The sequence below is a fragment of the Aptenodytes forsteri genome, unplaced genomic scaffold, assembly GCF_000699145.1.
Source record: "Aptenodytes forsteri isolate BGI_AS27 unplaced genomic scaffold, ASM69914v1 Scaffold93, whole genome shotgun sequence".
Taxonomy (NCBI): Eukaryota; Metazoa; Chordata; class Aves; order Sphenisciformes; family Spheniscidae; genus Aptenodytes; species Aptenodytes forsteri.
Window position 1 is genome coordinate 4,425,216 of NW_008794665.1, and position 12,452 is coordinate 4,437,667.

The window sequence follows — 12,452 nt, forward strand, 5'->3', positions numbered from 1 at the left end:
TAGCGGCTTTCCCCAGGCTGCGGTACCCCGCTGCAGCCCGGAGCAGGCTCTGAGGAGGCACGCTCATAAAAGAGTTACTCCCTCCCATTTCTTTGCTTCATCCTTTAAAGTGGTACTTGGCCTGCAGCAGAGCTTTATTTCACATTCATCCTACAGGAGTGGACGAACCATTGAGCCTCCTCAGAGAGTCACAGCAAACCAGAAACAAGTATGGTGATGGTGCTTTTGAACAGCACCATTCTGTTTATTTTAATGTGTCCTCGTTAATGATTATAGAGCAGTAACGGTAGTGGGAATCCCTCAGTTAAAGTACCTATGCCCTACAGAAGCTGTAGGAGAGGCGAGGAGACAACACAGACTTTCGGGAGGCAAGTAGCATGTCTCAAAAACAGGCAGCAGAGCGTTCCTCCGGCAAGCCTCAAAAGAGGTCAAACTGACTATTGCTAGTAATTATTATTACATGTGCTGTTTCCCAAAAACTCTCAAGTGACAAATCCTGATCACATAACTTTGCTCCCACACCGCAGTGACTGAGCTACATGCATAGTTTCTAGCCTCGCATCCATACGTAGCACTGATTTCCAAACTGCTGACAACTGGCCTCAATGTTTGCTCTCTAAATGCAGTGCTCCGTTCAAATGTGCCCTCTTTCTGCTTTGGGCCCCAGGAGCAGCTAGATGATTTGTTTCTTTGCACCAAGCTTACCACTAAAGAGTACAGGTGATTTCCTGAAGAAACTTGATACCACATCTTGGTACATCCACTCAAACCATGGAGAAATGTGGGAAGACAAACAAAGGAGGACATTTTCTCCCTTGATGTGTGCATTTAGATGGGAGATGATATATCAGGTATTTCCCACTGCTGAAAAGTGGCAAGCATAGGTAAAGCAGTTACCTCCAAGCAGGCAATCATTCACACCCTATTGTTTCCATCAACCTACACCTTTTATTGGAATTGTATTTACTGAAGGCATGGTTAAGGTTCCAGGTCCCCTATTTAAACATACCTTATTCTTTCTGGGAACATCTTGCTTACATTTACACAGAGCATTTGTATAAAACTGGTGCAGATTCACAACTGGCTGTGCAGGCAGCAAATTTACCCCCCACCCTGAAAAAACTAAAAATACAGTAATTAAATTTAAACTCAGAGGGATTTAATTCTCAAACAGAATTATTTTTTTCTTAACATTAGGCCTGCATATGTGAAAAAAAAAATGGCAATACACACAAGGTTAAAAATACTTAAATTGCCTTCATTGGTACTAAGACAATTTCTAATACTGTTTTCAACAATAGCTTTGTAGAAAAGACATTAAAAAAAAAAAGACACGCAACCACAAGAAAAGAAATGCTACAGAGGTAGCTGTAGATGGCGTGTTTCCCCAATTTTCCTCAGGTTATATGCGGTATAACTGAACTCTGCCCATTTTGCCATTGCAAACATGATGCAGCAGAAAGCTTTCCCGTTTCCAGTGCTTTCACCAAACAAAGTATTTATAAATAATATCTTCAGGCTACTACAGCTCTGAGATTAAACATATTCATACCATACTATCTACTCACATGAAGAAATCATGCTTCATCAACATCCGTTCCAGGATTACATGCAATAAGGATCACTTTTACAAAGCTGCTACAAGTGCAAATCAATAATGAAACTCTATCTTAAGTGATATTCTTCCTGTTTACGTAAAGTATTCATTATTTTTATTCATGTTACATATGTGAAATGCTAATGCAGCTCTCACATAAGCAAAGTCTTAAATATGCATGACAAGGATCAGAATTCACCTGAGTACGGTCCTCTTATCCAGGACTGACAGTGACCCCCATGCCAATAACCGCATTCAGTATACAGAAGTTTCTGCTTCTCTAATCATTTCTGGAGCAGGCTTCATGCAGCCAGAACCACAAGCTTCTGCTCCTCTCTTTCTGGTATCATCCCTATTTGAATTGGATGTAGTCATATATTCCTATCTGAGGTTGGAAAGAAATTGCTGTAGTATAAAGTCTTGTAAGGAGAGGAGGCCAGTAAAAATAGATGTGTTTTACATCTCCAAAGAAAATTTAGAAGACTCACACAGGCATCCCCATAAAAAAAAATTTCACAACATGAAACTAGCAGATAAGCAGTTTGCCAAAATACCAGAATAAATAGGGAAAAAGAAAAAAACCACAATGTATTTTGGGGTGGTTCACATGAGAAGTCCCAGGCTTAAAATGCAGTATGAGACAGAGCCATTAGACATGAAGGAAAGCTTTCTAGTGAAGAGTGTTTCATGAAACTTGTAGAAATTAAATAATATAAATAGATATTTTTAAAAAGTAAAAATGTAAATATTCAAGATACAAAGCATTAAATATTTTTAAAAGAAAAGAGGTGCCCAAGCAGTGTGAAAAGGTGCTTTAATAATGCTGTGCTCCTATTTCTGACGCACCTAAGATCATTTAGACTCTGAAATTCATTTACTCTGAACTACACTATACAAAGATGCTGGTTAAAGACAATGTAGCAGTGAGAGAGGACTACATTTTAACCAAAAAAAAAAAAAGAAAAAGAGAGAGCGGGGAAGACAGGAAAAATGGGCTTATTACAAAAGAAACAGTGAACAGGGAAGCTGAAGATCACCACAAGGATAAATTATAAGTGTTTTAAGATACTTCAGATGAAATAGTACAGATTTCTCATACAAGGCCAGATGTCTTTCTGTTGGGAGTATTCTCAAGAGATGATGCTCCTTACCCTAGCATTTCTTTCTACATCCTGCTGCAAATTCTGCATCTGTTCCATTTTTCAAGCCTGTCATGTGAAAATATCTAACCATAGTTTTCCACCAGGATTCTTTCTGTGGCTCAGCCCTCACTCTGCTCGCAGTATCATCTTCCAATCCGCTGTGAGATTTGTTGATTGATTTCCTTTTCCCACTTCCAAATAGCTATACAGGCAGCAAGTTGCAGCTAAAACTACTGCTACCAATTGGGTTACTGCATGGACAAATTGTACGTAGAGTTTTTGTCTGGAGAAAAGGAAAGGTCTGGCTGAGGACAGCTCTGATATAAAGACATACTTCTTGTTCCAATTGTTTTCCCTAGTTCCAATACTGTCCTCTGATTCTTCATGCATGTTTTCTATTTATCATTATTTATATATATTTCAGTTGCATCCAAAACACCAAATCCAGGATTAAACCCTCAATGCAGTAAGTACAGTCCATACACATGAATACAGAGACTTCTGCGGATGAAGAAATGCCAGTGCCATCACCAGAATAATTTTAAAAATAAACAAGTTGCATTGATAAATACGGTCCCAGATTTGCACTTCATACTGCCACAATATATTAGAAAAAATTGCACAACAACCACGACATGCTGTAGGTTGAGAAAGGTAGCATGTTACATTACTTATTGAAGCTGAATATTGGATTTCTGAACAATGGGAAAAAAGCTAAAGAAGTGGTTTTTGGGTTTTCTTTCTTTGTTTGTTTTAAAGAAGAGGATATTCTAAATAAAAGCATTATATTACAGCTGTGATTCAGGAGAAGTTCTGAGCTTTCATACCATGCAATATAAATACATTGTATATTGTAATTCTGCTCTCGAAAGGGGTGATTATTACAGATAAAATGCTTTGGAATGCATAAAGTTGTCTTTACTCTAACCACTTAGTATTTTCTGTTAACATGCATAGTGCATGCATCTATCTACCTGTGCTATCAATCCAATGTCTCTTGACAGGAGCTGGTTAAAAGCTGGCTTCATGAAGAATAACCATCATCTGCTACAGAACATCATTATAGCAGTCTTGGTCCTTTGGAAACAAATTCCATCAGCTATCTCAAGAAGCAGAACAGTGAACGCTATGGGCCATGAATATATTTTTACTAGTTCAAAGTTTCTAGTTATACCCTCTGTATTCAATTATGCATATGAAAGAAAGAATTGCAGGGCTTCTTGCTAGTCTCTCATCACATAAGCGTTATTAGAAAATAACAATCTGCGATTAGAAACCATGGAGTCTCTGATAAAAAGTACTGGACCTGAAGTTGTATTTAGTAGGGGGAAAAAAAAAAAATATGCTTAGTGGTGTCCAGAACTCTGGCAAGCAGACACTTCTCAAAATAAAACTACTTAAAACAGCATAATCTACACAGCTAGCTGAATTTAATATGTTCTATCTGTTGTTTTCATTAGGAACTGGATAAGCGAACACATACTGCCGATATAAATATGGCACCAGAGTAATCTCATCTTTAACATATTTTCCTTTGTTAATAAACTAGTGGTATTTTTTCACTTGGAAGCTGAGAAACTTCTTCAAGTTAAGTGCCATAGTCTTACAGATCAGATAAAATATATTAAAAAGGCAGTTTTTAAATATCACTGTATTTAGTATGTTAGAATGTATTAAAAACTTTTTTCATTATTACATTAAAACCATAGTAATTCCAAAAGAAAAATAAATCTATTCTGGCAAATACAACTATTACTGAGTTTTATTCAGCACAAAGAAGTTGAACAAGACCCACTGAAGTATACCATGGAGGCTACACAAATATAATATTTAAGACTTCAGCAAGGTTGAATAGTGTTGGTGGGGAGGGGGAAGTCAGTCTTGTCTCATTTATAATGCAATTAAAGTGAAAAGCAAGTGCGACGAGATCAATGTGTAATTCCAAATTAATTGTTATAAATGAGACCAGGATCTAGCATCAGCAGTTGCAAAGAACTGGTAACTGGATACAAAGTTGTTCATCATTCACATGCAGTCAGGAAAATCAGTTAATAGAAGTTAGCTTCCCCTTGACAACTGTTGAGCAGCTTGTGGGAACTGAGAGTGCAGTGTTCTTACTCCAGTTGCCAGTGAACAGCTGCCTGGCTCAGAAAAAAAGCAGCACCACAAACTGACAGCGAGACAAATCAGCAGATTCAGCAGTTCCATCCATATTCTGCACTGGCCAAAGCCATGTGGTTGCAGTTAGCATCACACCAACCCTGAACTAACAAGCCCTCCTGAAATTTCAGTGTTAGCCTCAGCTTTGGGACCATAATGGTACACTCATATAACTTCTGGCTGGCTTTAAGAGCAAGTTGTGCTTGCCCACGTCTGCCTGCAACATACATTGTGAATATATATGGTGCATGGGCCATTCTTGCCCTTCATCACCTTCCATCAAGAAATCAGTGAAGTATGTAGAGCATTTTGTTCATTAACCCTTCTGCTAAATGGGCATCCCCTAAGTCCTGGATAGCTAAGTCTGTCTCCTGTTAAATCTTGAAGTTACCAAACTGAGGCTCTAGTAAATCCAGCAAAATAGGTCTTCTCCTAATAACTTCTTACCACTGGAGAAACTTAAACCTGAGAGCAAGACAGGAGACAGAAGGAAAAAGGCTCAAGCTTCCAGCTCCTCAGTGTTCTGGGCACACAGTGGTGTCGCTTCAATGCCACGCAAAATCCCACCCACGTTCAGAAGCGAAACGGATTGCTGAGGCCGAGCTTGGACATCAGATGAGTTTCTGCTACATTCACCAGCTGCAGATTTGCCAGGCTGCAGCTTTCATCAGCCTATGTCTTTGACTTGCACATTATGTGATCATTCACACCATCTCTATAGATTGCTATCAGAGCAGGATACCTGTGCTCAACATTCACATTGCCCAGCTTAAAACAATAACCCAGACTCTAAAGCTGCAGAAAAATTAGTATCACCTCTTTTCAAAGGAAAAATTGGATTCTGTCTCAGAACTGAAGCAAGGCGAATTCAATCTTTTTCACCAGGCCAAAAAAAATTCTCTTGCACAAGTCTGTGCAAGTGTAAAGGAGAGCAAGGTTTCCCTATTAAAGTAAGATCAAAGAATCCTACAGCCTTTCTGTTTCAACTGTTGTAGCTCTGAGGTGTTTTCTGGCACAATAGCTTTACCAGCTTCCATAACAGCTTGCCCAGTCACAGGTCAGTTTGGGAACGTGATGACCCCCCATGGCAGTGCAAGAAGAACAGCTGGGCTGGAGCAATGCATACATTTCCTTGAATAATATGTATTATTTGAATGCCACTCTACAGCACTGCCAGAACTCATACTTTGCTGGGTGTGCATCCTGGACAATTAGAGTGAGATTTGTTCTCAGCCCTACACTTACTCTATTTTAGGAACTAAAAGGCTTATCCCGTCCTCCTTGCCTCATCAGTGGCTTTATGCAGCCTGTGGCCAGTTTCTATGGTAACTATAAGGACAGGTGGAAACATACAGATGCCATGTAGAATTGCACTTCCAGCAGCAGTCAGAAAGGGGTCAAGGCAGAAGGACTCCACGGATATACATTTCTCAAAGCTTTTAGAAATTAGATCAGCACTCCAGGGGTGAAGGGAAAAGGGCAGGTCAAAAGCTAAATACAAAGTGATTACGAGAAGGAAAAGGAGACCAAAAAAAGTTGAAAACTCAGACCACAAAACTGAAAAACTAATTGGAGTAGTAAGGTGGAAAGATGTATTACTATTCCTATTACTAGGAACAATATTTGCATCAGCAAAGCCTTGGTCTACAAAGACACATACATATTGAAATACGAGAAAGACACGCACAATTGGGTTTTTGTTAGATTCTTCCCCTCTACTTAGGGCTGGATAATTTTTTATTTAAAAACAGCACTGGTTATTAAACACAGAGGCTTTTACTAAAATCCCACTGCTAATACCCTTTGGGATATTTGATAGCTTGCCAGCTGTATTGTGAGCTCAGAGGCAAGCAATGTAGGCATTTTAAACAGCAGGCGCCATAAGCTCTAGAGCAGCATTCCCTAACTTCCCCTGCCCGGCTCTAATATGCAGACAGCAATTTAGGAGACTCCTTTTCCTGTGGATGGGTCCCTCTCCCACCTCACTTGTAAACGCTAGGCTTCTCATTCCCACGTGCAAGTGTATAATGCCATTTGGTAATTCAGTCCTTAAGTACAGGCAAAAGTTACATTAGAAATTATTTTGTGTATTTTTTGGGAAAAGTAACAGGAAAGAAACAGCAAGCCAGCACTTGTCTGTTCACTATGGTCAAGGGTTTGCAAGGCTCTAAAAGCTTTCGGTGTGTTCCAGCTAGCAGCCACATGCACATCTAATGGTAAAAGAGTCTCTATTAGAGCTGGCAGGAAAGTGGAAGTAGCACTGGGGTGAATCCAGTGGAACAGCAAAAGGCTGACATCATTCCTCTGAGCTCCTAGGTGTTGCCCTGCCCACACTTACTTCCATCCCACCCCTTCCCCTGGAAAATAAAGTCTAAATCCTCCTTTTGTCTTTCAGTGTAGCTCGGCTCTCTCCCAACCAAACCATACTTCAATATTAACAAATATAGAAATAAAACTGTAATACGCTGTGGATCTAACAGAACACTTGCCAAATAATATACTTTGCTATTCTACTAATATATATATACATAAATTACATGTAAATATGTTACATCCTCCTTTCCACCTCTAGAAGTGTAAATTCTTCAGGGAATGGATTATTACGATGCATTTGTGCAGTATCTAGCACCTTGATCTTAGCTAGACTCTATATATGCTGCTAAAAATACCTGCTTTGTAAACAAAGATAAAGACACAGTAGTGACACAGAATTTAAGATCTCTAACCTACATGCCTGAAGGTTGCTGATGAAAAGGGAAAGGAGTTTTTCTTGTTTTAAAACACACTGTTATACAGGCAGTTTAAATGTAAAATCTGAGGAATGACTGATTACTCCTATCAGCACTTTCCAGAAGTAAAGATTGTTCCCAAAATGCTAAGCAGCATTGTGTACTTCTATTGTTACGCTTGGAAAAATATATTATGTAAATATTTCCTCTGACATGAAAGCCATCTTTTACAAATATTTTCTGAATTATTAATGTTTTCTACAAAAATAGATATGTTTTTCAGGGTGCCTGACTTCATAAAATAAAAGCTTTTCTGGATTCTTCTGATTTTTTATTTCGATCTTAAAAATAGTACCTACAGCTATTGGATTTGTTTCACTTATTTAGTTTTCAGTAAAATGTATGGATTTCTACGGACATCTTCACAAACATATCCAATTTAGTTCTGCTTTATTATATTAAAAAAAGAAAATATAAAGTCTTTTCAAATTCAAGCATAAAGTGAGTAATTTTAAACACTGGGTAAAAAGGAGAGGACACATTAATCCTGGAATGTCTGAGCAATGAAATATGCATTCATGTTCATGACTTCTTCTCTACTTCTTGTTTACTTTTTCTGATTACCTTCTGTGTCTAACTTACCATGGACAACGACAGCTGCAACTAGCCTGTCCCCGAGTCTGTTTTCTTCTTCTTGAATTAAGTTTCACTTTCTCCCACTCATGCATTCATGGCACAGGATCCCAGGCAAAGACTTGAATTGTTAGCTGTCTTATTCAATAAAGTAATTTGACTGTCTCTCCCGTTTAGCTTTTAGGAAGGATGACTAGTCCATGCATTATCTTGAATGAAGTCCACAATTGCTTCCTAGTGCCTGCTCCTGCATAATGCCATGTCCTCCCCTGCCTTGCAATTCTAGCCCATAACTACTAAATCAGTTAGCGAAGTACATACCGCTGATTCATTTGGCCTTTTGCAAAACCTCTGGAAACTGAAAGGCTGGTGTATAAACCATGCATATTGTATCACAATTCATTAAATGTTACTGCTTGCCTTAAAACTGTAGAAGCCACCTGACAGGCATCCTATCGACTGTGTACAATATTTGTGTTAATGATCTCATACAGAACTTGCACGGACAGTTTTAGCTGCTGCGTGATCTCAAGTGCCCAAAGGCTATTTCAGCTTTGGCCTTATACACAGTGAGTCAGGGAGCCCTCAGACCCTGCAACACCTTCCAGCTTCCTCTCCCATATAGCTCCTTCCTTCCCTAGAACACCAGGATGGATCTAGGCTTCCAGCACCTCCTCACGCAAGCTAACATTATCATCTCATCAGAGAGGAGAAAGCAGTCTTCAGCCTGCTCCCAAATAGAAACTGAACTCTGGAGAAGAGGTTTTTCTAGGTTGGCATGCATTCAGCAGAGCAATCGTGGAATGAGAGCTCGTAAGTCTGGCTTTGCCCAAGCTAATTTCTCATCGCATGCCTAAGTGGCATGCTCCTCAGGGCTCTATGCTAAAAGGCTTTACACATCAGGTGCATGCAGTCACCTTAGACCCAGTGCTGCAACCAGGCTAATAAGCTCATTTTAAAATCTGATTAATAGGGAAGTCTGATATTCAGGCACCTGAGTTGCCTGGCAAGAGACAAGAAAAGACTTGGTCAAGGCTTCAAGCTTTGGCTCTTTGCCAACTCTGCAACATTCTTAGGTCTCTATGTTGCAGCCCTCCATACCTGAATTAGCCAAGTTTTTTCATTTGCAAAGTTATACTAGTTCTTTACTGCTCTCAGAAGTTGAGAGCACACTGTATAAGAGATTATAATCTAGCATGCTGCTAACTGTTGAGCTTGCCATCAAAAGAAACAGTAGTTAACAGATTCACATCCTTTTATTTCTCTGTTGACTTGAGGAAAGTGCTAGAATGGCTAATTTTATTTTTTTTAACCTACTTAGAATTAAATATTTGTAATTCAGAACCCCAAGTGCAATGAAGAATTTAGTCAACAGAACCTTAGATACTGTTATAACATTTTGGATTCCTTCTGGCTAGATTTCCAACTATTTTATAAGTTACTCTACTAGTCCAGGTACTAAAGAACACTGACTGCCAGACTCTCTCAAGCAAAGCCACATCGCATCAGTATTCATACAGACTAAGCACTCTCCTTTAGTATTCTCACTAGCAGTTGTTTTGTCTTCTGCTGGGGCTTTTCATCTTTAGCCTTAAATTCCAATGAACAAGAAATTGGCACACTACCAATCTACTCTAGAATGCCTCAAGGGCTTTTGGCTATGTAAGGAACAAATACCATCTCATACCTTTAACAGTTCAGATGAAATTTCTTTTTTCTTCCTTTCTAGTGCTCAAGCGTCTCTTGGCCAACTGAGATGGATGGGTCGTTCCAAGGTGCATATTACAGATTCGTTCAAGCTGTGGATGATGAAATTTCTTTCCTTGCAGGTAAATTCTGCAGCACCCTCAGAGGTGAGTTACTTAAGCTGTCTACTGAAATCCCTCTTTTTGTCCATTACTGTCAAATAATCATCACAAGGAGTTTTCTCTTCAAAGATAACATAATTTAAACTGAAGCAATCCAATTTTCTTGCCTCTACCTTCTGCAGATTATGAATAGGGTGTAAAATAGGAGCAGGATGGAAAAATATCCTTTCTTACCTAAGTCCTTTGGATGTTCGAAACATCTTGCCCAGAAAGCTAGCTCCTACTATGGCCTGAAATCTTTTTCTTTCTTTGCGAGCTATTTAGTTCCTTTGCTACTTACAGCTTCTTGTCTCAGCATTTTCCAAGTTGGCCAGTAGTTTCCATGTCTCCTCTATTTCCTGGAAAACTTTCTGCGTCATGACAGTCAGGTCACTGAGCACTTCATCAATCTGTCTTGCTCTTAACAGACTGAGCGCTCTGTGATTTGGTTTCTACATTCACTCAGACACTTTTACCTGCATGGCTAACAGAGTTTTTTATCTCCTCTGACAAATCACTTCCCAGTCCCTTCTGGGAGACCTCCAATGCTATCTTAATACACTTTGCAAAAATCTGTAGTTCTTATGTCTCACTTCTTGGACTTCTTTTAACATCTTTTGGTCGCCTCTCACCATACCCAGCACCTTCCGTTTGGGCCTACTGGGAATATCACCTTACAAGTTTCCTTCCTGGAAACTCTCTCACTTTGACACCAGCACGTCAAAATTTAGCCCACATCTAATGGAGAAAACTATAGGGTCTCTATGTAGGTTGAATGCCTTGGATAGCACTTTTATTGTTTCACCTATTATAGCCCTTAAAGGTTAATGAAGAACATGGACAGGGTTAACAAGGCCCACTATTGTCCAAGCGTTAAACGTCTGTCTTCTGTCTGCCATTAACATAGCACCTGAGCAGCAGGCTAGCTGTGGAGGGCTTCAGCAGGCCAAGCTTAGAGTCCAAAGTTACGATGATACATCCACACCTTCTTTATCTGCCAATACCCTCTCTTCTGGTAGCTGAAGAGTGTAGGAGTCATTATGTGAGCTCTGCATCATGCCTGTGCTGTGATGCTACCGTTAAGGCAGCTGTAGGGCTGCTTCATACCTCCTGTCTGGCACAAAGCAGCGGCTGCTCACCTGCAGAGCAGCGCTTTTGTTTGGTGTCAGATAAAACTGGAGAAAAAAGCCACCAAACAAAAAACCCCACAACACTGAACTGACAGCATGCCCATATAGGAATGAAAATCGCACTAGTCCAAGAACTAGGTCTTGTCCAGATGAGTCTGGATCCGTGCCACAAAATATTATTAGATGTTGGAAGAGACTAATTGAGTTCTAGTTGCTCATTAGTCCTCTAATACTACAAACTCCAAACCACTCAAAACCTGAGGATCTCACCTTTCTGATATTGATAAATAGTTGCTTCTAGAATTGGCATGGATTGAATGACCACAGTTTCACATTAACTGATGTGTTTGCTAATTGGCATCTATCTATACTCAACAGTGCAGATAGAGACAATTTAGGTATTACCAAACTGGCAAATGAAGCTTTAAACTGGCTTAAAGTTTAGGGACTGATTGAAAATTGAAGAAAGCAATAAACTTCCACCTTTTGTAACACTGTTAGTCACGCTTACAAATACATCTATCTCCATCTTAAAACCAGTCAGGTACTTCAACTATTCAGAAGGCTGTTCTAGAATCTTATTTTTCTTTTAATTAAATAGCTTCTTCTTTCCTGTCTAAATTAATTAATGAACAGGCTATGCTCCTATGTCCATATGCCATCCCTGGTTTAATTCTATTTTTCTTCCCCTCTGATTTTTATCTCACCTCAGTATACTCAGAGAGAACAAACATGGTCTTTCAGCCTTTTTCAGGCTACACAGCAGGTCATACTCCGCTTTTAAGGTATGTACTCCATTTTCCTGTAAGGCAAATTTGAATTTGCCTTTCCTGAACATGGGTAATCATAATTATATAGAGATCCTAAATAAGATCTAACCAATAAGAAACATCTTACAACTTGAAATTTCATATCGGAAACATATCAAGAGACCTATGAGATGCTAAAGAGGAGGCATTATAAAGGATGTGTATATTTGACTGCCTAACAGGAGATGAAGCCCTGGATTAATGCACATGTCCTCCTTACTTGAAGTCTCTTAAACCCCACGCTATTTATTGCAAAAGAAAAAAGCAGATCCTTGATTACAGGCTAGATTGAAGGAAGTGCAAAACCCAGCCCATATTTATTCCCATGTTTCACTAAACTAGCAAGACTGAAAAGGCTAAAGTAGTTGTTCTTTGCCACTTTCTGCTCATTTAGCCCTTTGTTGC